We start from the raw sequence: 27,219 nt of genomic DNA on the forward strand, positions 1-27,219 counted from the left end.
GGGACCTAGAAGAACACAGATCCTTGAGGTGGCCGAAGGCCAACAAAGCTAGGTGGAGAGCTGGACCTGGACACCTGTTGACTAACAACTGGTTGCTGAAGAGGCCTACTGGGCATAAAGAGTGCACCACAACAACATCCTGGGCACAGGCTGAGAGCTGATCAGGCCACATCGCGGTGGGAGCTACCCTTGCTGGGAAAGTGTAGATCTGGCTGAGAACTCCTGGAACTGGGTGGGGCTCCTGTGAGGGGGGGTTATCTGAGCCGGTTGATCTGGCCTTTTCAGCCCGCAGAGTGATGGTAGGCACATGGAGGCTGCCTGCTCGAAATTACAGTTAACCAGGGCTTGATCCAGAGATATCCTGAGGACTCTTGGAGCACAGGTGGGGAGACGCTGTGGCCCAGATTATTGCCCCTCCAACTGAAGCAGGCTGGCATCAGGAGCGCAGACACTTTGTGATAATCTTATAACACTGCCCGCTTACCTGGTCCTGGGTGCCACTCAACCCAACCGGGTACTGCACAGCTTGAGGATCCCCTGGGGAGGAGGGTATCTGCCATGGTGAGTGTGGCAGTTGGCTGACAAGGTTAGTGTGAGGCCCATCCGGGTGGGTGGTGGGTGTAGTCCCCCTCTAACAAGCCACTAGCTGGGTTCTGTGTTGGAGCTCCCAGAGTGGACAAATTGGAGGGGACTTGTGAGTCCAATCTGCCACGCTGCCATGGTCATGAGCAAGGAAAAGGCAGCAAGAGCAGCTGGGCCAAACACCATAACTCAATATACCATGCCGAGACACCATACCCAGTGTATAACCAGATAAACGAGGAACTGCATTTTGGGGAGAAGGAGGATCGCTCCGAGCCATCCCGGGGAGAGCTTCTTGCTGCTATTCAGGGAGTCAAGGAAGGCCCTAGAAGACCGCATTGAGACCGCCTTGATTGATGTTAATCTGCTCCGGGTAGATATGTGGAAAGTGGCAGGTCACTGCGGCCGAGGGGGGATGTTGCAGATCTGCAGGAAGAGGTGACAACACTCAAGCAACAAGTGGCCCAGATAATGATGGCCATGAGGGCACTGGAGCAAAGGGCTGAAGATGTGGAGGGACATGCAAGATGCAGCAACATTCGTGTGCTGGGAATTCCAAAAGATACATACCAGGAACACTGGTTTTGCACACAAAAGGTCAGAAATTATAACAGAAGGGAGACCATGAAGCTGCATGACATGCTGAAGCAAAAGAGAGGACACATCCTTTGACATGAGGAGTTTCTTTAGAGGTAGAAAACAGGTCTACAGTTACCCAGACAGCAGTGTGTTTGTTGGAAATGGTAAGGACTGTGATAAAATCCACTCTTCTGTTATGCCATAGGCATGGGGTGCTTGGAGAATATAAAAGAGTCCTACTGATACTGAGTTGGGAGTCTTAGTTTGGATGCGTGTTGGACAATAAAGTCACTATATATCTGGGTTACACCAGACAGAAGTAGGAACTGCGGAAATCCTTCCTGGGGGTCAAGCGAAAGCTACGTGATTTACAGCTGCAATATATGTTTCTCTATCTGGCCTAGTTGAAAATCCTAGAGCAGGGCAAGGCCCACATCTTTGAGTCTGTGGAGGAAATTTGGGAGTGGCTTGAGATGTGGGGAGATGGTCTCCTCCTACAGGAGCTACATGGTCTTCCGTAGGGGCTCCCAGCATCGTATTGGCCAGGTGGAGACTCATGACCTGGCTCCAAAGGATGATCACATGATCACAGTGGGAGAGGGCAGATTGTTGAAGCTAGGCACCATCGTGGACGCTAGGTCCCTGGATCTGCTGGCCTCCATCGCCCTCTGGACCCGGAGGGAAATTTGCGGCACTGGACACAACAGCATACAGTGTCCCTAAGACCCTGATGGGTGAGGCCCCTGAACCAGAGGGTTATTGAAACAAATCCTGGCTGAATTGAGGGTACTCCGACTGTGTAACCCCACATGCCTGGGAGGAGAGCTGTACCTGAATAAGGCGGGATTGCGTCTGTGAGCGATGATTGTGAAAGAGTGAAGGAAGTCTTGGCTCCATGAGCGACTTATATATATCAGAGGAGGTGCTGGGGCCCACGGCAGGGACCTGGGGTGAGATAATTGATGCCCTTACCTGGAACTATGTGTTGCTGTGAACCTGCTGGTCTGTGTTTGTGCAGACGGCTGGGGTAACTTGTTATTTGCTTGCCCCTGTTGGGCTATTTGGGATGCTGTGTATGTCCTGGCACAAGCATAGGGTGGGCAATCTCAAATATGATGTTGTGAGTGTATTGTCCGTGGGCAGGGATGGGGAGTTTTTGGGCCCGATTCACAGAATGAACTTAAGACTCATTCCTAAACTTACTACTATTTTAGTATTCACAGAATGCACTTACTACTTTTGGCATTCACAGAATGAACTTACTACTTTTGGTATTCACAGAAGTTGGGATTTTGTCTTAACTTTGTCTTAAGACAAACTTAAGACAAACTCAAGACAGACTTAAGACAGACTTAAGACAAAATCCTAACTTCTGTGCATACCAAAAGTAGTAAGTTCATTCTGTGAATGCCAAAAGTAGTAAGTGCATTCTGTGAATACCAAAATAGTAGTAAGTTTAGGATTGAGTCTTAAGTTCATTCTGTGAATCGGGCCCTTTGTTTTCAGTTTGCTGTTGGTTGTAAGCTGTGTGTGTGTGTGCAGTGGATGGAGGTACTAGGCAGCGGTCACTGGATCTCAAGCATGGTGTATGCTGAGTGGCAATTCTATGACAGAGGTGGTTAGGTTTCTCAGTTGGAATGTTGGGGGCTGAGCACTTTCAATAAGTGACACAGGGTGCTCTCCTTCCTGAAAAGACATAGGGGTCCATTATGATGATGGGCGGATTGCCTCCGCCAGGGTGGCGGTGGCCACCGCCACCCTGGCGGAGGCAATCCGCCCGACAAGCACTCTCATTTTCCCCTCCGCCAGATTAGGATGGCGGAGGGGACATCGGCGGACGGAAAGACCGTCCGCCGCTTTACCGCCGCGGTAATGGATTAATATGGTGGCGGTGTCCAATGGACACCGCCAGCCATATTACAATGGCACCAAGTAGAGGCCTTTCCGCGGCGGCAATGCTGCCACGGAAAGGCAGGCGGGAATTGCTGCGGGGGCCCCCTGCAGGGCCCCCAGGTTGCCAACACTGTCGGGGGGCACATGGGGGGTACCTATGGTACCCCCCCACATTTGCTTATGCAAAGCGGCAGGCACCGCGCGGTGCCTGCCGCTTTGCATATGCAAATGCAACAAAGCATTTTTAGCATTGTTGCGGGCGGTGCAGAGTGCACCGCCCGCCACAATGCTAAAACTACAGGATGTGCCCGCCACTGTGGCGGGCACATCCTAATTCCCCCCACGGGACCCCCGCCCTTATGGCGGGCGGTCCCGTTCCCCACTATGGTGACGGGCGGACTTTAATGGACCCCATAATATCAAGTTTGCATGCTTGCAGGAAACGCATCTGGATGACACTAGGGCCGCAAGGTTAAGGAAAAAGTGTCAGGACAGGTATTCTACTCCTCCTATTCTCTATATGCTAGGGGTACACAATCTGGGTGGCCCTGAGAACTCTGTTCACTCCCCAGTATATGGAAGCAGATATAGGGGGCTGTTATGGGCTCTTGCGTGCCCAACTAGATGGCCATGAAATCGCTATTTTAAACACTTATGCCCCGAACAGAGACAAAATTACCTTTGACCAAGCATTGCAGGATCTCATAGCCATAGAGCTGGATGTACAGCTCATATGGCTGGGTGACTTTAACTGTGTTCTTGCCCCTGCTCCGGACAGACATCCCAAAGCTGGAGCTAAACCTCATAAGACCCAAAAATTGCAGGCTGTAATGAGGGATTTAGGTCTACATAATGCCTAGCGGGCGCGACACCCTACTCAGAGGCTCTTTATTTGTTTCTCTCCTACACACAACATACATAACAAGCTTGACAGGGTCCTACTGACTGAGAAGCCCACCTTTCTGGCCGCTGAGGTAACCCACTTGGCCTGGTTTTTATCAGAACACACCCTTGTGTGCTGTGTAATACAGTGGAATGCCCCTGTACAGGGCCGCCGTCTTTGGCAAATGCGCTCCGCGATTCGGAAGGATTAGGAGGGAAGGGCGACACTCTCTCGGGTGCTCTCGGACTACATGACATTTAACTGGAATGCCACCACTAGCATAGGCACAGAATGGGTGGCAATGAAGGCAGAAATGCTTGGAGTAGGAATAGGACTCAACTGCAGAGTCTTGGACCAGTTGTAGGAAGAGTTGAGGGACAAGGAGATGCGCGAGCAGGGATGCAGACAGATAATCAGGGACCCCCTACCACCTATGCTCTAGAACGCACGCTGTGTGAATAAATTAGCAATATCTAGGACAGGCGGGACAAATACACGCTCACTCGCTACTGCCAGCGTCTACATGCTGAAAGCGACAAGTCTGAGCACCTATTGGCCTGGATTCTGCACTGGAAGCAGGCCCCCCCCCCCATTATTGACCAGCTTGCGTAACTCGAGAAAGCAAGAAACACACAATTGATGGACAGAATGCAGAACAAATCAAAACATTCTCCGCCAGTCAAGGGATCTGGGTTTAATCCATCATTTTTTTGCTCACCATGCAACCCCAGTTTAGACCTGGCCATATGAAAATCAGTCTTGACCTTGTCCCTCATGGGAACAGTCCAGCCCAAACTGCCAAGCCAGGTCCTCCCTCGATCAGAAACAAGTATCCTAGGACCAGTTTTGGGGTTCCACCCCTCATCAGCCAGGATAGCTTCAATCCAGTGGCACAGTGAGCCCGGGACCCACATCTGGCCATACCCAGCGCACTTAGGGCGAGAAAGCAAGAAACTCACAATTGATGGACGGAATGCAGAACAAACTAAACATTCACTACCAGTCAAGAGAACTCGGCGAGAGATATGGTGCACTCCAGGATGGCCATGCTAGAAGTGTTCCAACGGCATCACAGAAGGTATGTTCTGCGGACCCGACTGTCTGGGAGGACCGCTATGTCCCGTGCCTGAGGGACTGACATTGAAGCACCTCCTACCGGCAGCACAGAAGGATTTGAGGGCATCCATTATAACTGAGAAGATAGTATTTCCAAATGAGGTCGCACACTGCTCGTCCCATGAGCGTGTGACCCCGGAGCATGATGGTCGATGTAGTAGGTATCAGCGGGTGCGCTTCTACCCGAGTCTTGAATCTTGAGGGTGTTCACTGATGTGCTTGCCATCCCTGGACACTTGTTTTGCGTTCATTAACGTTCATCAGCAGGGATTAGGTGTGTGCACGGGGTTGCTGCATGGGCTACCGAAAATATTCGTAGGTCCAGATACCACTTATGGCGCGCAGGTGCGGAATCTCGAGGTCGTCACCTCCACCGGCTCAAGGGAGCCTGTATAAATAGTATTTCCAAATGAGGTCGCACACTGCTTGTCCCATGAGCGTGCGACCCCGGAGCATGATGGTCGATGTAGTAGGTATCAGCGGGTGCGCTTCTACCCGAGTCTTGAATCTTGAGGGTGTTCACTGATGTGCTTGCCATCCCTGGACACGTGTTTCGCGTTCATTAACGCCCGTCAGCAGGGATTAGGCGTGTGCACGGGGTTGCTGCATGGGCTGCCGAAAATATTCGTAGGTCCAGATACCTCTTATGGCGCGCAGGTGCGGAATCTCGAGGTCGTCACCTCCACCGGCTCAAGGGAGCCTGTATAAATAGTATTTCCAAATGAGGTCGCACACTGCTCGTCCCATGAGCGTGTGACCCCGGAGCACGATGGTCGATGTAGTAGGTATCAGCGGGTGCGCTTCTACCCGAGTCTTGAATCTTGAGGGTGTTCACTGATGTGCTTGCCATCCCTGGACACGTGTTTCGCGTTCATTAACGCTCATCAGCAGGGATTAGGCATGTGCACGGGGTTGCTGCATGGGCTGCCGAAAATATTCGTAGGTCTAGACACCTCTTATGGCGCGCAGGTGCGGAATCTCGAGGTCGTCACCTCCACCGGCTCAAGGGAGCCTGTATAAACAGTATTTCCAAATGAGGTCGCACACTGCTCGTCCCATGAGCGTGTGACCCCGGAGCATGATGGTCGATGTAGTAGGTATCAGCGGGTGCCCTTCTACCCGAGTCTTGAATCTTGAGGGTGTTCACTGATGTGCTTGCCATCCCTGGACACGTGTTTTGCATTCATTAACGCTCGTCAGCAGGGATTAGGCGTGTGCACTGAGTTGCTGCATGGGCTGCCGAAAATATTCGTAGGTCCAGATACCTCTTATGTTTGATGGCATTATGCTGGGCGGGCAGGCACAACATGGTAGCCTTGCATGTCTTAGCGAGGCAGTACGAAGAGATGGGGGGACTGCAGGCTCCTAGGCTGCACTTATATTACTATGTGGCGCATCTGAAACATGCAGCCCGGTGGCTGGATGAGGGAGACAATTGGGAGAAGCATCTTTTTAGAGCGTGAGTACAGCCTGGTAGTCTTCCAACGGTACTGATGGAGGAGGCGGGTGCATCCGTACACCAGCCACACATGGTCAAATAGACCACACATGTTTGGCAAGCATTTGTGGAGCGCAGACTTAGGCACACGCCATTTCAGCCAGAACTTAATATTTGGATTCTTACTCTGGTGCGAACAATTATGGAAAATATCTCATTTGAGGCATGGAGGGAGGGGGGGCTGCCAGGTATTGGCAGACCTGTACCCTAATGAATCATTTATCTTATATGAGCAGGCTTGTGAGGGGTTCAGCCTGGGCCAAGGACATATACCTGCAGCATGCTGGCCTCACAGATTTGGTCAGGAAGACCCTAATGTCCCTGACACTCAAACACTCAATATAATGCTTGCATGTGGGAGTGGGCACCGGTTAATTTCATTATTGTATAGTGCCATGAGGGCTGACTCAACGGGTCCACCTCCCATGGCATGGGCAGCATGGGCCGCAGAGCTGCACACCCCCATTGGTGAACAGGCATAGATGGCAGCTTGTGCTCTAACACAAAGTATCCTGCAATGCGCACTAAGTTAATGCACTTTAACTACCTGCACCACGTGTACAGGACTCTGACAAGACTGTGTTGATTTGGCTCGGACCACTCTGATGTTTGTCCTAGATATTGCAATATATCAGGGAGGGCGTGGACTTTCTGCATCTAGCCTGTGGTTCCCGAAGGTAACCATTTCTGGACACATGCAGTTAAGCGGGTGATGGAGGGAACCGGCCTTTAGGTGGAAGCAACACCTCTACAATGCCTACTGGGATAAATTATGATGATTAGAAAACAAAAGATGGCATACAGATTGTTACAATTGGTCCTGGTTCTAGCGAGAAGAAGGATTACCATAGTATGGATGTGTAAGTGCTCCCCCTCCATGGAGGATTGGTTGAAGGACGTGCGTAAGTGGTCGCTTGCAAAGGAGGTCTACATGAAGGCTAGTAGAAAGGATGTCAAATTGGTTGAAGACCTTGGAACGTGCAGAGAACTCTGCAGAGATCTCTTAACCACTGAGGGTGTTGAGGGCAATCAACTTGAATTGGATGCGAGCGATGGTGGATCAGATATGGAGGAGAGTGGATACCAGTGATGTAACTGTTTTTAAGTCCCTTGATATACGGTTTTTGGCACCCGCAATTGTCTGACTCCATTGTTTCTTTTTCTTTCACTGTAAATTATGTTCGAATTCTTCCAGGCCGTCTGCTCGTACCTGTGCACCCAAAGTTTTGTTCTTGTAAAATGAAAAAATAAATGTTTTTTTAAAAAAAGACTGGTTGCTGAGGGATCTATGACATAATATCGAAACACACATTATCGTAGTACAAAATTATCGACACAAAAATATCGACATCAAATATATCGTCATCCTATACTTATTTAATCACATACACAAATATCGAAATTTAAATATCGCAATACATAAACATCGATATCAATTATATCGACCCCATATATATCGCAATATTTAAATATCGATAATTAAAATTTATAAACAGTACGTTAAAAATATCGAGAGTAAAAATATCGGCTACAATAATATCGTTATTTAAGCAATATCGAACAATTTTATTAATATTCTATAACACTTTTAAACATTAAAAAAATACTATTAGCACTACAATTCACATTTTACAACAATTTATAAATACATAAATTTTCAAATTTAAAAATAAATGATTTACACATGTATAAATTATTTCTTTAACATATTATATAAAGGTATGTATGCTCAACATTAATTAGCGTTTACCATATATGGTAATTAATTACACCAACAGTTTTTCAAAAATACAAACCAACGAATCAAAACAGTACAAACATAAACTCACCAATAGCTAACTACTTACTAACTCCAAAACACTATATAAACAATTACATCCAACAAACAAATTACCTGAGAAAAGTAGAAGACAGGAAAGAATACTGTGGATACATTTGACGACGCCTACAAGAAAACTAAGATTCAACCTACCATTAAGAGGATTGAAAGTAAGTAACAAAATGTAACTTAATTAAAGGAACTGCTAAAATTACACATTTAGTAAAAAGGACAAATTACTCATACATATGTATTGTATATTATCTCCTACCACTACAGAAAACTTCACTACTAAAGAACAGAAAAAACTAAGAAGAAAACTACGAAACTACTAACAAAGTAATCATTTTATATTTTTTCTCGAACAACATTAATTAATTGAAGCTTTAACATTAAAACAGCAAACAGACCTGCTTCCAAAAATATGTTTCTAAATATGGATTTTAATGAATATTTTTTTTTTTACAGATAAAGACATCAAAGAAAATACAGGCCACAACTGAAAATTGAACAGATTGCCTTACACCTACAACAGCATTAAAACTCTGCATAGCAAGCAACTAATACAAAGTAAGTCAATTAAATGATGTGACAAACAGTAACTCCTAAAGAATGAAAAATTGCTAACATATTGTAATAATTTATGCATATATCCTTCTTTTTTTCTAGCACCACTACAACATCCACTAACAACAAATATCAAAGAACAGAATTCAACAAACAAAGATACAACTACCAAAGTAAGTATATCCAAACACTTTTCAAAAAGATAAAATAAGTAAAAGCTTTAACTTATAGCAAAACATGTAAAAGCTACCCAAAAAAACATAACTAAACAATTAACACAAATAAATGTTTTTTTTCAAGCAAAGAAACACCAGAAAAGACAGACCACAAGGAAAAGAGTAAAGAACATCAAAATCACAGACTAAACTTCAACCAAAGGTAAGCATGCACAATATAAATATTTATAATTCCCACTTAAAATACATATAACTATAACTATAATAACTATACCATATATTTCTAATAGATTTAAAAAGGAGAAAATGACAGAAGGAGCTGAATTTGTTACCAGTCAAAAAGGGAAACTATTACTCTGCTACATGGGTTATACTTATACCCAAGAGAAACAATTTGGGATGAAAGTAAATTGGAAATGTTGCAAATATTACTCTAACAAATGTTATGGAAGAGCAACAACTAGAGAAGCAACTGTCCTTTACACCAGGGAACACAACCACCCTCCAAATGTAACAGAAATAGAAGTCAGAACAGCATTAGAAAACATTAAAGAAGCTAGTACATGTTCCCAAAAACCTACAAGCCTAATTTTAAAAGAACAAATTCCACAAATCCCAAAAACAGCCACTACCCAAATGCCTAATATAATTTCTGTCAAAAGAACAATATCACGTACCAAAAAAGCAACTACTACTACCACTCCACCTCCTAAAACATATAGTGATATAAATTTAACTCATGACCAAACTATAACTTTAAACAAAATACCTTTCATAATTTATGACAATAAAAACAATGAGAAAAGATTAATAATCTTTGGTACTGCTATAAATTTAATAAAACTCCAACAATGCCAATTTTGGATGATGGACGGTACTTTTAACATCTGTCCCAGACCTTTCTACCAACTTTACACAATACATGGCTTATATCAAAACTGTAACATACCTCTACTATATGCACTGCTTCCAAATAAAACTAATTCAACATATATGGATTTATTAAACATTATCAAACAAAAAACAAATGACTATTCCCCTGAAAAAATTATACTGGATTTTGAACAAGCAATGCTCTCAGCTATTTTAAAAATACACCCCCATACCTGTATCCAAGGCTGCTATTATCATTTTAATCAGTGTCTTTGGAGGCATTTACAAAAAACTACTCTAAGCATAGAATATGCTACAAGCTCATCTTTTGCATATCAAATAAAAAAACTGATAGCACTAGCTTACGTCCCTGAAACAGATGTGGCCGAACACTACAACCTTTTAATAGACAGCCAATTTTACAAACAAAATGAAGCAAAGTTAACTCCTCTCTTAGACTACTTTGAGGACACTTGGATAGGTAGACTCCATAGATCTGGCCACAGGAGAAATCCTAAATTCTTAATACCCTGGTGGAATGTTTACAGAAGCACCTTAAATGGAGAATCTAAAACAAACAACGCAGTTGAAGGTTGGCACAATGCCTTCCTCCAATCAACAGGCCGAACTAAACCAACATTAGAAAAATTCATTACATGCCTCCAAAAAGAGCAAAGTTATCAGGAATTGAGAATGGAGCAATCCATTACTGAACTAACTCCAAAAACATCCAAACAAACAAAACAAATGCACAAATACCTAGAGCAACAAGTAAAGCTGTACCCTAGCACAACAGGCATGGAATACCTCAATATAATAGCCAAAACACTACTGTAAACTACTCTAAGCCACAAACAATCTCAATAGAAAAATGTTCTAATACCATAATATTACATTCATATAATTTATCTGGAAAAAAATTAATGTATGGAATATATATTATATAATTAAATATATATACACACATTAATTATATTTGAAATAAATAAAACTAAACAATATTCATTAAAACATTACCCACCCACAATTATAAAAATGTAAAAAAACTTACCAAAGATATTCCAAATGATGTAGAATCCATTTCCACCAAAATAATCCAGTTTCGAATACCAGTTACCCAAAAAAAAAATGAAAAAATACAACTGTCCCAAAATAGATAAATCCATTCCACGAAGCTCTTTCGAAATACCATAAAAAACCCGAAAAATTTAAAAATGTCGAAAAAACGCTCCAGGAAAGCCGAAAAATTTGAAGAAGTGTCTACAAACTATTAGTTAATAAAACTAACGAACACTTCTCCCCAAAAAAAAACACTTCCTTCGGACATCAGGAACTCCTGCAAGTGAAAGACATAAAAGAAATATTCCCTCCCACATAAAATAACACATACACTCCTACTAAAAGTAATAGCAACATAATATTTCGAATAATAAACTTAAACATCGAAACACTAACTCTACACACAAGGCAATACAACACTAAAAAGTACGTTAAATGTACATCCGCAAACACAACATATCATAATCGCCAATAAAACACATTTACTTCTAACAACACTAAATACGACCAAACTACTCTCAAAAATAATTCAAAACACAGTTAAAACATATTAAATAAACCTTACCTTCAGAGACGTGAAGTGTTTGCCAACCGCTAGCTGAACTTCCTCAAAATGACACAAAACGACCTAAAGCGGTTACAAAATAAAGGACCCAAAACTAAAGAAAATGATAGAAATGACACACTTATTATTTAATGCAAGCAAAGTATTTGTTAATTTAATAAACCAAGGAATACTATGAAAAAATAGTAATTTTTTATTTGTATTAAATTACTTAGAAAAATGTACACAATTTGTAAAATTATAAAAATAAATATTATAAAATACATAATATTTATTATTATAATTGTAAAAATGTTGAAATGGTGTAAAAAAATTAACAAAATGTTTAACAAAATGTATAAAAATAAATCTATTCTACAATATTTTCTTCAATTAAAATGTTTGTTACAAAATGTAATATTAATATATTTATATTAATATAAATACTAAACTATTGTTTACTAACAACATGTATTTGAATATATACATTGTATATGTATTTTTCAAACAGTATATTTTATTTGGATGTATGACGTTACAACTCATACGTTTAGAACGCATACCATTACAAAGAAATTTTTACAACCCAAAAACTATTACAACGCATGTATTTACAACGCATGTTTTTACAACGCAGATACCTTTACAACGCATACCATTACAACGTAAGTATTGATAAGTATATAATAATTTTGTTAATTTAAATTAATAGAAAATAATATAATTTAATTAAATGTAATATAATTTAATGTAATTTAATATCATTTAATTTATTTATTTAAAATTTAATAATTAAAAATAATATAATTCAATTTAATTTAATGTAATTTAATTTCATTTAATTAAATTAATTAAAATGTAAATTTATTTAACCCTGTACCCCTGTACCCCAAAAACCTAAAAAACTGACCCTGAACCCTAAAAATACCCTTTTACCCAAAAACTCAAAACTGACCCTGAACCCTAAAAATACCCCTTTACCCAAAAACCCAAAACTGACCCTGAACCCTAAAAATACCCCTTTACCCAAAAACCCAAAACTGACCCTGAACCCAAAAAATACCCCTTTACCCAAAAACTGAAAACTGACCCTGAACCCTAAAAATACCCCTTTACCCAAAAACTGAAAACTGACCCTGAACCCTAAAAATTCCCCTTTACCAAAAAACCCAAAACTGACCCTGAACCCGAAAAATACCCTTTTACCCAAAAACTGAAAACTGACCCTGAACCCTAAAAATACCCCTTTACCCAAAAACTGAAAACTGACCCTGAACCCTGAAAATACCCCTTTACCCAAAAACTGAAAACTGACCCTGAACCCTAAATATACCCTTTTACCCAAAAACTGAAAACTGACCCTGAACCCTAAATATACCCCTTTACCCAAAAACTGAAAACTGACCCTGAACCCTAAAAATACCCCTTTACCCAAAAACTGAAAACTGACCCTGAACCCTAAAAATACCCCTTTACCCAAAAACCCAAAACTAACCCTGAACCCTAAAAATACCCTTTTACCCAAAAACTGAAAACTGACCGTGAACCCTAAAAATACCCCTTTACCCACAAACTGAAAACTGACCCTGAACCCTAAAAATACCCCTTTACCCAAAAACCCAAAACTAACCCTGAACCCTAAAAATACCCCTTTACCCAAAAACCCAAAACTGACCCTGAACCCTAAAAATACCCTTTTACCCAAAAACTGAAAACTGACCCTGAACCCTAAAAATACCCCTTTACCCAAAAACTGAAAACTGACCCTGAACCCTAAAAATACCCCTTTACCCAAAAACTGAAAACTGACCCTGAACCCTAAAAATAGCCTTTTACCCAAAAACCCAACACTGACTCTGAACCCTAAAAATATCCCTTTACCCAAAAAACCAAAACTGACCCTGAATCCTAAAAATACCCCTTTACCCCAAAACTGAAAACTGACCCTGGACCCTTAAAAATATCCCTTAAAAAAAAACCAAACATATAAAATTTAAAATATAATAATATACTTACCAATACTTACGTTGTAATGGTATGCGTTGTAAAGGTACCTGCGTTGTAAAAAAATGCGTTGTAAATACATGCGTTGTACTAGTTTTTGCGTTGTAAAAATTTCGTTGTAATGGTAGTGCGTTGTAAAAGTTGCTTTGTAATGGTTGTTTCCCATTTTATTTACTTCTAACAATACATATGTTTATTAAATATGTACTCTTTGAAATAAGTAATATTACCAATATTGTTTGAAATGTTTAATAAAATTTACACAACTTCTACAAATATATTAATAAATATAAATGTAAAAAATATATGTTATACTAATGTTTATTGTTGTTCTTTCTCATGTTAATAAAAAATTTAATTTGTTCCAAAAAACACTACAGTATTTAATATTTTACTTCACTAAAATATTTATTTAATGACATTTCAATCTACATAACTTTACTATTCCCACTCCAGTCTACATTAATTTGGTGTAGGTGCTGGACACTAATTAAATATAAATTACTATTCCCACTCCAGTCACCATTAATTTGGGGTAGGTGCTGGACACTAATTAAATATAATTTAATTTTCTCACTCCACTCTACATTAATTAGAGATAGATGGTGGACACTAATTATATATAATTGACTATTCCTACTCCATTCTACATTAATTAGGAATACTTTAGCACACTATTTACATATACTTTTAAATTCCCACTCCAAGGTACATAAAATGCATGTATATATATGTTTAGTTAAATAAAAATACATACCTTAAACACTATATACAATATTAATGTTTAAAAAATTATTAATTTTTATTTTCACTATTCAAATGTAGTATAATATACAAAACTGTACAGCAACATAGATTGTTAACAATTTTACTCACTCCATACACTCAACAAACAAATATACTTATTCCGAATGTGTAAATATGAAATAAATGTAAAAAATTATTCCGATTATTTATATAAAATAAATTGTTAAACATATTTTAAAGTAGAACAATATTGTAAAATGTTATAGAAAAAATTTCGCAATTTATTTTAAAATTTTAGCGAAATTCGAAAATTTAAATTTGTATTTAATGTACATATTGGTTTTATAAATGTTTAGAAATATTTTAACAAAACATTTTCAATTATATATTTTTAAATTATAAAATATTTTGGTTTTTTATTTTAAAATTTTCCCAATAAATTTAAAATTTAAAATACTTTTTTTATGTAGAATTATTTAACCATTTAAAATGTTTTCTCTTATTTAAATATATTTATTTATAAACATTTTTTATATTATAATTTTTTTAAGTAATTATTATAAAATAACATCTATTTCAAATATCAAATTTAAAAAAAAAATATATTTGAAAACATATTTTTATAATTTTGAATTATTTAAAAAAATATTAAATTTTTAATTTTTAAATGTTTTTTTAAATGTATTATATTTTTTCAATTAAATAAAAAAAATTATATTTTTTTTTAAAACACTCCCCACCCTTATCCCCTATAAACCCAACATCCCGCTCCTAAATTTATATATCAATTAATTATTTTTTATATAAAATTTATATTTAAATTTTTTTTTATATATATTTTCTAATTAAAAAAAAATCTGCAATTTAATATTTATAATATATACATTTTTAATACACTCCCCACCCTTATCCCCTATTAACCCAACATCCCGCTCCTAAATTTATATATCAATTAATTAATTTTTATATAAAATTTATATATAATTTTTTTTTAATATATTTTCTAATTAAAATAAAAAATCTGCAATTTAATATTTATAATATATACATTTTTAATACACTCCCCACCCTTATCCCCTATTAACCCAACATCCCGCTCCTAAATTTATATATGTTTTATTTTTTTTATTTATTATATTTTATAGGTACACATTACTATTACTAAATTGTAAATATTATTAATTATTACACAACAATAACACATATTACTACATAATTATTACTATATATTTTATTTCGATATTTTTACTATTTATCGATATTTATTTGCAACGATATTTTTACTTAGATATTTTTGTTATCGATATTTCAGCACACATACTTATTACGATATTTTTGTAATCGATATTTGTGATTCCGATATTTTTCATCATCGATATTTAAACTTCGATATTATGTCACTTCGATATTAAAAGTTTGATATTATGTCTGCGTACCGTTGCTGAGATCCAGTTGGCGGAGGAGAAAGGACTTCTCTCTTCTATAGAGGGCAGAGGGACAATTTAAGGAGTGTCCCAAGCTGATATTGCCGACCCCCCCCAACAAATTGCTCCTAGTTTATAGACCAGGTAGTCAAATTAGATCACTGACTAAATGAGAAAAAAGGCAAATGACCCAGAAGAAAGGCTAAATTCCTTGTAGTAAAGAAAGACAGGAAAGAAGGAGACTGTATGGTCCCTGATTCCATAAAACCTATGCAGATAGGAGGGGGTTCGATGTCCCTTATCAAGTGAGGGAAAATAGTGAAAACAAAAGTTAAATCTATGCCGCGATTGCAGCAAGGCAGGGCACCTTGCCCAGGATGGCTTAACGGAGCCTAAAATCACATGCAAGACAGCACAGTTTGTCAATGAACATATTCCGGAAAACTAGAAAAACGGGCAGTGAAGAGGTTGTCTTGTTGAACAGAGTTTTGGAAAACTCTTTTCAACATTTGGCCAAAACCTTGGGAAGTAGCCCATGTGAGCTAACCATCCTTGTCACAGTAATCATTTAACCTCAACAACAAAAGGTCTTGCTTATGTCACTAAATTAAGGAGCTACTGACAATTTCAAAGATCTCACCCTTCCTACCTCCCTAAAAATCCCTTGAATAGAAAAATACAAACTTTAACCTGTGTGAGCAGTCAACGGCTCAGACTCTCATCAGATATAACCCAATTCCAAATACCTTTGTCTTTGGTTTGTTAAATCAATCACACCGCGACCCTGACTTGACCTCATAGACACTACCTCCTTTGTGGCAATTTTGGGGGGGCCTTGGTTACGGAGTTAAATGCTTATATCGATTGGGCTCTGCGTCTCCTGGCCTTGGGTTTACAGCCTTGTTGATCCAAGAAAAAAAACGCTTGGGGAACTGTCCTGGACCTACCCATCGAATATCAAGATTTCCAGGATGTCTTTGACAAAATAAGGCCACTCAGTTGCCTGCCCATAGGGAGTTTGACTATAGAATCAATCTAATTCCTGGGGCTGTTCAACTGTGTGATAGAACTTACGCCCTGCCCGATTCATTAACTTATCATCTAATGAATTACTAGATATTGGTTTCATCTTCTTCCTCACCTGCATTCTAACCTTTGTTCGTTGTTCCGTAAACAAAATTCAGAACTGTGCATGTATTTATTACAGGGCACTTAGCAAAGTCAAGGTGAAAAATTGCTACCCTTTACCCTTGATCCTGGTTCTATATGATATGGAGTGGAATTTAACCATTTACACCTAATTGGACCTGTGAGGGGCTTACCAACTCCTCAAAGTTAAAGAAGGCGATGAATGGAAGGCAACCTTTTATTCTAAGTTCAGCCTTGTTATAGCAATATCATTCGGACTCTGTAAAGTCTCAGCAGCGTTCCAGTTCTTTATTTACGAGGTCCGAACAAACGTATTGCGCATATGTGGCATTGTGTACACATACAACATCCTCATTTACTCCCAAAATCTGAGTGACCATGTAACTCACATTGGGCTGTTCTGAAACATCTCTGTAAAAACAATCTGTTTTCTAAATTAAAAACTGTACCTTCCAACCTCCATAGTAGATTGTTGGGGTTATGTTCTCTCCCCAGAAGGCATAACTATGTATAAGATAAAGGTAGCTGTATTCTTGGATTGGCGAGCACCTACCAAAATTAAAGAAATACAGAGCTTCATGGGGTTCACAGATTTTTATAGGCGATTCATTCCCCATTTTTCTGAAATTATTAGATCCATTAACATGCTTGTGAAGAAGAAAGTACCTTTCCACTTAATCAAGGAAGCAGATCAAGCCTTCGCCTTACTTAATAACAAGTCAGATAAGTCCCTGCGCTTAGGCACCCTGATCCTATGCAGAGATTTTTTGGCACAACAGATGCCTATCAAGAAGTGGTGGGGGTGAGGTTCTTCTGCAGCGTGATAGTTACACAGGACACATGCATCCCTTAGCTAAGTTATTTAAAAAGCTGTTACTGGCAGAACAAAAATACATGATTGCTAAGAGAGAGTGTCTCATCATCAAGTTGCTTTTTCTAGAATTGTATTATTACTTATTAGGAGCTGCTCATACTGTCATGACATTCACAGACCCCAAGACTTTGCAATTGTTTTAAATCTCTCAAGGCTTTAACCCTTAGGGCAATGTAGTGGCTAATAGTTTGTTGTGAATTTGGTTTTATAATACCATATCACCCAGGGGCTCAAGAAACAAAAGCAGATAACCTGTCACAGATGGGGGTATACATCCGAAGAAATGGACTTTGTGCATCCACAGAGCATCATCTTCCTAGAACGTGTGTTGGAGTTTACCAAAAAGAAGCCTTTCTCAAAAGAGTAAGGCAGGAGGCCCTTCAGATTTGCAGGGGAGAATAGTTGACTGATTATGGGAATATAATACAGGATATCCTCTTATACCATCAAAAGAAATGTATTTCCACCTTCCCCAGAGCTAGTGCAGGAAGCTTTAGTTTGGTGTCTTGATACCCGTCTAACTGGAAATCCAGGTATTTAGAAAAGAATAGCAAATTATAAAAGATGCTTCTGTGGTTCTATGTTCATTCTTGTCCAACACGCATCTGAAATAAGACTCTCCCATCTCAGTGCCACTAGGACTCTAATATCTTCTCCAAGCATCACCATACATTCCGCATAACAGAAGCGTGGATTTTATCACAGTCCTTCCCAATTCCGAACAACATGCTATGGTCTGGGTAACTGTAGACCTGTTTTCTAACATGGCACACTTTGTATCTCTAAAGAAACTCCTCAGGTCAAAGGATTTGTCCTCTCTTTTGCTGCAGCATGTCATACAGCTTCATGGTCTCCCTTCTGTTATATTTTTTGATAGGGGGGCACAATTCTTCTCTAAATTCTGGCAGAGGTAGTGCACCTCGTTGGACATTGATGCACAGCTCTGGTTGCCTTTCACCCGCAAACCAATTGGCAGGCAGAGCAAGTAAAAAAGTAATTGGAACAGATTATTGAATGTTTTTACCTACTACTTCCTCAGAATGGAAACAGATGCGCCCTTTAGTTAAATGTGAATACAATAACTCTCAGCCTTGTGCCACTGGTACTTCCCTATTTCACTATATAACAGGAACTCTTCTGCAAGCTCTACCTGTATATCCACCAAGAAGCCCTGAGCAATATGTTATTTATCCAGGACAGGCATGATCTCTCATTTCAAGTCCAAATACTCATTAAACAATGGTTACAAGAGTCGAAGGAATACTTAGAGGTGCAAGCCAAGAAACATAATAAGCAGCAACCTAATTACAAAGGAGATTTGGTATGGCTCTCCACTAAGAACATTAAAATGGAAGGACTCTGCAAGCTCCAGCCCAGGTATTTGATCATTTGTCATCAACCCAATAGCAATGAAACTACAGTTGTCTGATGATTTGGCAATGCATTCACTGTTTCATGCTCCTAAGGTTCTACCCTATCAGGCTCAAACTTGTATTGAGTGCCACTCTCCTCTGATATAAGTAGATGATCACATAAAGTTTGAGGTCCATCACAAAATGTATGACAAGAGAGCCAAGGGTAGTTAATTTTATTTGGTGGATTGGAAAGGTGGGCAGACGATCATTCATGGGAACCTGCTGCCAATGTCTGCACACTCTTTTTTGGAGTGGCGGTCAAGGATCTATGTTATCTCACTCCCTCTTTTGTGATTTATGCACTGGAAGTTTGTTCTGTCGCTCATATTGCCATCCCTTGGGGCCATTCCTTCAAAGGACACTTCATTTCATAGTAGACTAGCTTACTCGTCGCGCGTTGCTGCGATCTCAGAAGAAAGGAAATTTAAGGAAACTTGTTATGATAACATTCAATTTACATTGTCTCATTTTTATTGAAACGTATTCATTTTAATCTTGAAAACATTTCAAAGTGTTGTTTAAATTCTGTTTTTTTATTCGAGTGCTTGTGGATACATGATTTTTTTTGTTTTTCCGTCTGGTGCGTAGACAAATAAATCAGAAGGTTTTCCAACGCATGAGCTGGCCACATACAGTTGTCCATGTGAGAAGCACGGATTCTCCAAATCTAGTCCACACACTTGCAGCGATTGTCCTTGTGTTTTGTTGATGGTCATTGCAAAAGCGAGTGGCACCGGAAAGTGTAAATGTTCAGTATTGGAAAGATTATGAGGGCCCTGGGGGGCCGACATTTAACACATTTTTCTTTTCTTTTTTTTTTTTTTTGCCAGAATCTTCCGCGGGAGTGTACTCAACAACTTTGAACAATTGTTTTTTTTTTAAAATCACTTTACTTTTTTTTTTTTGCCAGAAAACTTTGCGGGAGTGTACTCAACAACTTCCCAAAGTTTCATGCAGATCAGATGAATGGTGTAGTAATGCATAAAGGACAAAAGGACATACTTTGGTTTTCATGTATATAGATCATTCGCTGGCGCCTTTTATTTTAAAGACCCTTAATGCTGCTGTTGGACTTGGCTGTTTTTTGCAGGGTCATCCCTGAACTTTTTGCCTTCCTCCTGTATTTTGCTTGACCTGTTTTTGTTGGTTTTATGACTCTGGGGACTTTACCACTGCTGATCAGTGCTAAAGTGCATATGCTCTCCCTATTGTAAATTGCTGTATGAATTAGTGATTCCATAATTGGCTGGTTTGGTTTACTTGTCAGACCCTAGTACAGTGCACTGAGTGTGTCCATGGCTTGTGAACTAAAGGCTGCTAGTGGGCTTGCAGCACTGGTCGTGCCACCCACAGAAGGAGCCTGCAAAAGTGTGTCTAAGGCCTGCCATTGCAGAGCCTGTGTGCAGTCTGTTACTGCCATGCTGACTGGGCAAGTGCACCCACTTGCCAGTCCCTAAACCTTCCCTTTTCTTCATATCAGACACCGCTATGGTAGGCCCAAGGGCAGGGTGCATTGTAAGTATAAGGTAGGACATGCCCTGGTGTGTGTGGCATGTCCTAATACTGAATTACAGCCGTTTTCGTGTTTCACTATTGCAAGGCTACCTGTTCTCCAGGCCAGAATGGGCAGTTAGATTATTACATCTTATAATCCTAACTGACTCAGGGAACATGGTAGAAATTTGAAGTTAGTATGGCTAAACTCAGAATGATAAAATACATCTTTTAGTGAAGTTGATTTTAACATTCTGTGTTTGAAAATACCACTTTTAGAAAGTAGGTATTATCCTGTCTAACTATCCAAAGCTGTCTCTGCTAGGTTGTGTTTTCCTTGCCTGGAGTTTGAGTGACAGGGCTGGGGGATTCCATGAGACAGGGTCGGTCCTCCCAGTGGTGAATAGAGAGATCTGCATATTGATGGGAGGGAGGAGTTGCACCTGGGACCTGAATAGGACAGTGCCTGCCCCCCACAGTGCTGGCTCCACCCCCTGTGGTGCGTCTGATGTTTATGCCCTGCACTGTGAAAGGAAAGAAAGAGTCATGTAAACGGAGTGCTCCAGAACTGGTTTGGACTGGGCAAAGGCCCCTCTGACCTCAGAGGACAAAGGATTTTGGCGTATAAATATTGGGACCCTGATCCCAAGAAATTAGATCAATTTTGGACTACAAGAAGAAACCTTTACTGAGGAGAGGAACCCAAAGAAACTGAGGAGAGACTATTCCCAAGCTGAAGTGCTGCTTGGGGAATTGGCCTGCAGTAGTTGCCTTACTGCCCAAGGAAGGAGAAAGGAACTTTGTGTACTTTGCTTTCAACTTGTGAAGGATCTCCAAGGGCTTGTTAAACAGCTTGCCTCCTGCTGAAGTCTCAGGGACAACAGACTTCACCCCTCAGCTACCCAGAGTTGTTTGGAAGTGCCTGCTGCTGTTTTGGGCCTTCTAAGGGACTGCGTGTCGCAAGGAGCTGGAAGCGCGACTCAACGAGGAAGGAGCGTGTCGCCATAGCTGCTGCTGCCGTCGCATTTCTGAACAAGGGTGTTGCCGCTGGAGTTGTCGCACTGCACCGCATCGAGAGAAGAGTCTCACAACGAGGAAGAAGCATGTCGCCGTCGCTGTTGCCTGCCGTCGTACTTCTGAACAAGGGTGTAGCCGCTGGAACTGTCGCACTGCACCGCATCGAAGAAAGTGCCTCGCATCCCCGAGAAGCACGCCATCGCTGGAGCTGCTGCTGTCGCATTTCTGAACAAGGATGTCGTCGCTGTAGTTGTTGCATCGTGCGGAAGCTTCACGCATCGTGGGAGAAGAGTGTCACAGCTGACGCTGTTGCCGTCGCACTTGTGAACAAGGGTGCCGCCGCTGCAGTCCACGCATCGAACCGAGAACTTCTCGCATCCCCGGAGAAGCATGGCGCATCTGGAAGATCTTCACGTCTTTATTTCTTTGCACCTGAACTGTGCCGCAGTTCCCTCACTGCGACATTGCTTGTCGTGGCAGCGCAACTCATCGTAAGGTACATTGACGCAAAGTGTCGTATCTTAAGAACTGAACTGAACTAAGCTAAAACTACCATCTTAAAGTAACAGTATTGTGTATTTTTGTTGTTTATGGTCTTGTGGTAAATCTATATGAAGTATACTTATTTTTTATATAAAACCTTGTGTGGTGTCCATCTGTAGTGTTGTCACTCAGGTTACTGAATGTAGTAACAAATGCTTTACACACTGCCTCTGAGATAAGCCTGTCTGCTCGTGCCAAGCTACTAAGGGGGTGAGCAGGGGTTATTTAGTAGTGTAATCCCCTTATCCTGATTAGAGGCAAGGGTCCCTATTTATCACAAGTACCTTTCTGTGCCAACTAGAGACCACCAAATCTAACATTGCTGGTCAGCGGTGAGGATTCCGGACTTGCTTTTGTGACTCATGTACAGTGATTGGTGAACACTACTTAGTGAATGCAGACCATAACGCAACCACATACTTTTTGGTAGATTTCTTTTGGGATTTATTATTTTTGCCAAGAACTGCCAAGTTTAACCACCATGAGTAAAGCAGCATTCATATCATCTGTTGATTTTTATTGGGAGGACGGAGCGAGATATAAGATACATGAAATGGAGCTGGCCAAGCTCAAGTGGAGTGGACAACTGGAGTTAGAGAATAGGAAATTTGCCCTGGAAGAAAAGAAAATGCAGTTTGAGCATGACTTGATAATGAGGAAGCTTGATATGGAGCTCGTGAGGCTTGAGGCCATGAGTGTCTCAGCCCAGCTACAAGAAATGTGTGTAGCTCAGAGATTGAGCTTTGTTGAGTTGAAGGTGGAGTCCAGCTCAGATGGCGGCATCAAAATTGAATTTTCTAGGGCTGAGGGAGTAGTACACACACCCAGAGATGTGACGCCTGACTTGGAGGGGGTTAACATACACCAGGAGGTTCAAGGACATGAGGTAGCTCCAGTAGTGCGCAGTGTCCCTGAGGAGAATAGGGAAGCTGACGCAGCGGTTCATGGTCCTAGTGGTGGGAGGGACACTCTACTGACTCTAGATGAGAGGTGCAGGGAGAGGGGTTCTCCCAAAGTTGAAGTCCTGGTATGTGAGTGTGAAGACCGCCCAGAAGAGTGTGAGTTGAATGACAGAGACAGTCAGATACTATCTCGCCAATCTCAGGAGAGTGGTGTGGAGTACGTGTGCGAGGCACTGGATGGTGAGGTGAAGGATAGTTTGGTTAACCCCTGTAGGGCGCTGTGTGATCCAGTGTGGGAGAGCATATTGTAAGTCCCTGTTTTCCATAGCTATAACAAGTATACAGCACCAGTCTGAGACAAGCAAGGTTCTGACAAGACCCTTAGCAATCAGGTTAAGAGATGTTTTCTGTAATAGAATGAAGCAATAGAGAAAAGACTGAAGTGTACAGTATGAAAAATGGGCGTAAAATGGGTGGGAGCAGCAGCAAAGAGGGTGAGAAAGACAGCAGGAGCAGTAAAAAGGGTGGGTAAGAGATCAGGAAGAGGCTTGAGAAGAGAGTGGTGCAGAAGCAGGAATAGGAAGAAGAATGCAGCAGAGGAGAGGGGACCAGGAAGAACACAGATCCTGGAGCTGTCTGAGGGCCAACAGAGGTAGGTAGAGAGCTGGACCTGTGCACCTGCTGACTAAAAACTGGTTGCTGAGATCCAGTGGGCGGAAGAAAAAAGACTTCTCTCTTCTATAGGGGGCTGAGGGACAATTTAATGTAGTCCCAAGCTGATATTGTTGCCTCCCCAAAAAATTACTCTGAGTTTATAGACCAGGTGGTCAAATTAGATCACCAACTAAATACATTAGAGCTTATGCAGATAGGAGGTGTTTGATGTCCCTTATCAAGTGATGGAAAAAGAGCAAAGACAAAAGTTAAATCTATACATCTATTGCAATAAGGCTGAGCACTGTGCCCGGGACTGCTTAACGGAGCCTAAAGCTGTGTGCAGTGGAAGTCATCAATCAACAGTTTACGGAAAACAAGTAACATCATCAGTATTTTGGAAAAAGACCTCTCGATATTTGGCTGGCACCATGGGAAGTATCCTATGTCAGCTAACCATCCTGGTCACAGTAATCATTTGACCTCAATAACAAAAGGTCTTTTTTATGTTACTAGATTCAGGAGCTTCTGCAATTTCTTGTATCTTATTCTTGCAACTTCCCTAAAATCCTTTGAATAAAAAAAAGACAAACTTGAACCTGTGTGAGCAGTTGATGGCTCAGAGCTCTCACCATATACAATCCAATAACAAACTATACCTTTGTCTTTGGTTTGTGAAAATAACCACACTAGGACCCTGAAATTTAACTTCATAGACACTCCCACCTTTGGGACAATTTTGGTGGTGCCTTGATTGCACACCTAATCCCTCATGTTGGTTGGGCTCTACTCTTCTGAGCTTGTGTTTGCGGCATTGTTGATCCGTGTGCTTAAAACGCTGTTAACTCCTTTTACCTGTGCAGTTATTGACCAGGGAACTATCCCAGACCTACCCATCGAATATCAAGACTTCAAGGGTTTATTTGACAAAAACATCCCACTCAGTTACCTACCCCTAGGGAGTTTGACTGAAGAATCAATATAATTCCTGGGGCCGTTCCACCAGGTGGAGAATTCACACCTTGTCTGATCTAGAAACTCATCATTTAAAGAGCTGTCTAGATAAGTTACTAGCCATTGGTTTCTACCACCATTTTCCTCACCTGTATCCTTCCCCCTGTTCTTTGTTCCTTAAAAAGAATGGGAAATCACACACACACATATATAGATTACAGGGCGCTTAACAAAATCACAGTGAAAAATCGCTATCCTTTACACTTAATCTTAGTTCTGTTGGATCAAGTGTGGAATACAACCATTTACATCAAACTGGGCCAGCGAGAGGCTTACCACCTCATCACAGTTGAAGAAGGCGCTGAGTGAAAGATGGCCTTTCACATTAAGTTTGCCCTCTTTGAATATACAGTAATGCCGTTCGGTCTCTATAAGGTACTAGCAGCATTCCAGTTATTTATTAACAGGGCCCTAAGAGACTTATTTGGTATATGTGTCATTGAGTACATAGATTACATCATGAATTACTCCCTAAGGAAATACAGAGCTTCCTAGGTTTCACAAATTCTTATAGATGATTCCTTACCCATTATTCAGAAACTGTTACTCCCAATATAAGTCTTAACAATTAGGTTTCTTATTTAAAGAGGTATGCACCCCAATCAAACAGGAACCACAATCCTTGTAAGGAGGGGATTGTCAAGGATCTGGGGGCCAGATATACGACTAATTTTAGCATGCACAAACTGGTTAGTGACCCGATTGGACATGCTAAAATTGGTATGGCCATGTACCAACACAAATAAATTGCGACCGTAAAAACGTGTTTAGAGACTTGCAATTTGGAAAGGGCATTCCCTTCCAAATAGCGACTCTCTAACCCTTGTATGAATGTTTTGCAACCGCAAATGCTGTCGCAAAACACTCCCAAATGACCACCCTCTTTAAGAGGGTGGTAACGTAGTTGCAATTTAGAAGGGGTCCCCAGGGACTCCTTCTACTTTGTGACTGTCTCTGAAAATCTCGTGGGATTTAGGGTGTCACATTGTAGAAGCAGCCATCTTGCTTGAGCACAGTGTAAATTCCATGCCCAAACCACAAGGTCTTGCTCGGCTTCATTCCATTTAAAGAGAGTGGTCCCTTCTTCCTGTCCAGATTTGGAAACCTGCATTCTCCCAAAAGACCTCCCACCAGGAACCCTGAACTCTACCTGGAGTCCCCATGAGATCCTTACCTAATGCTTCGCGTTTGCTCAAATGGTGAGCCTCCTCATCCGCCTGAATTATTCTTCCTGACAGAGTAAAAGGGATAAGAGCAGTGTTAACATGCGTTTTAGGTATTCCTTATTGAGCTAACTGAAAATTGAACAAAGACTAAGGTTAGTGCATTAGTGGCATTTTTTCTTTTCTTCGTGTCAACTAACATTTTTAACTCCTAAGTATAGACAACTTTGGACTAATGCTTGGGAGTATTTTAATTTACCATAAGGAAATAACTGGTTCATCCTCTGCTGCTCAGTATTGAGAAAGAAAATCAACAATTCAGAGTGGATTTCAGCAAGGAGGTTCTTTAATCCAGTATACAGGATGATCCAGAAGTAAGGGTCAGTAGTGGTTAAAGCTTATAGACTATAAGTACACAGATATTGGTACGTAATGATTGTTTGTGTATAAGGAGAGTTGATGTAACATGAACACTAAGGTCTCGCTCTCTCTTGTGAATAGATAACAGGTATACGGTCCCAATCTGAAACATGCAACGGTCTGACAGAAGACCCTCAGCAATCGAATTAGGAGAAGGCTTTCTGGAGGTTCCCCTACACCAAATCTTGATGTCTAGGATCTTTTTCTTTCTTTCTTTCTTCCTTTCTTTCTTTCTTTCTTTCTTTCTTTCTTTCTTTCTTTCTTTCTTTCTTTCTTTCTTCCTTCTCTTTCCCCCTTCCCTTCTGGGACAGCTGCTGATTTAGAGTTGCAGTCCTGGTCGGGAGTGATCCTAGAGGAGAATTGAGATCCAACATCATCCCTGCATACAAATTCCCAGTCAGTGGCCTTGACAGCAGTCACAAGCTGGTAGACAGACAGCATTAATATCAAACAGAGAACTCCTCACTTTGTAATTCACTAGAGTCCCCAATATAATTGTCTTCATGCATTACGTTTTAGGGATAATCCATTGCAGCATCTTAAAGCTAATCTCCTGTTCATATAGTTCATTACAGTCTCACAGAAAGAGCATGGAATAACTTGCCACTGGCTCTACGAGCTATTTCTTGCTGTATTTTTATCAAGAAACTAAAGACCCTACTTTGAGTTCTGGTAGCTATTGAATATCATAACATAAGATATATAGGAAGGAAAAGATGGTCTGACTTCTGTGTCTGTAGTTGGGTCCCAACCTCATTGGGGAGATTTTCTAAACTCATAGGGGTCAAAGAGTAAAAAAATTTTTTTTTA

The 27,219-nt window shown here is 40.6% G+C and overlaps 1 long non-coding RNA gene across 1 annotated transcript in view; it reads right to left on the reverse strand.

The window, feature by feature from the left end:
• LOC144771518 (uncharacterized) overlaps positions 1-27,219 on the reverse strand; it is a 50,345-nt gene that overhangs the window by 16,069 nt on the left and 7,057 nt on the right. Inside the window, exon 2 of the long non-coding RNA XR_013599320.1 lies at positions 26,001-26,057. This is a non-coding gene — a long non-coding RNA (uncharacterized LOC144771518). The remainder of the gene's footprint in view (positions 1-26,000; positions 26,058-27,219) is intronic.

Source organism: Lissotriton helveticus, chromosome 8, assembly GCF_964261635.1.
Source record: "Lissotriton helveticus chromosome 8, aLisHel1.1, whole genome shotgun sequence".
NCBI lineage: Eukaryota > Metazoa > Chordata > Amphibia > Caudata > Salamandridae > Lissotriton > Lissotriton helveticus.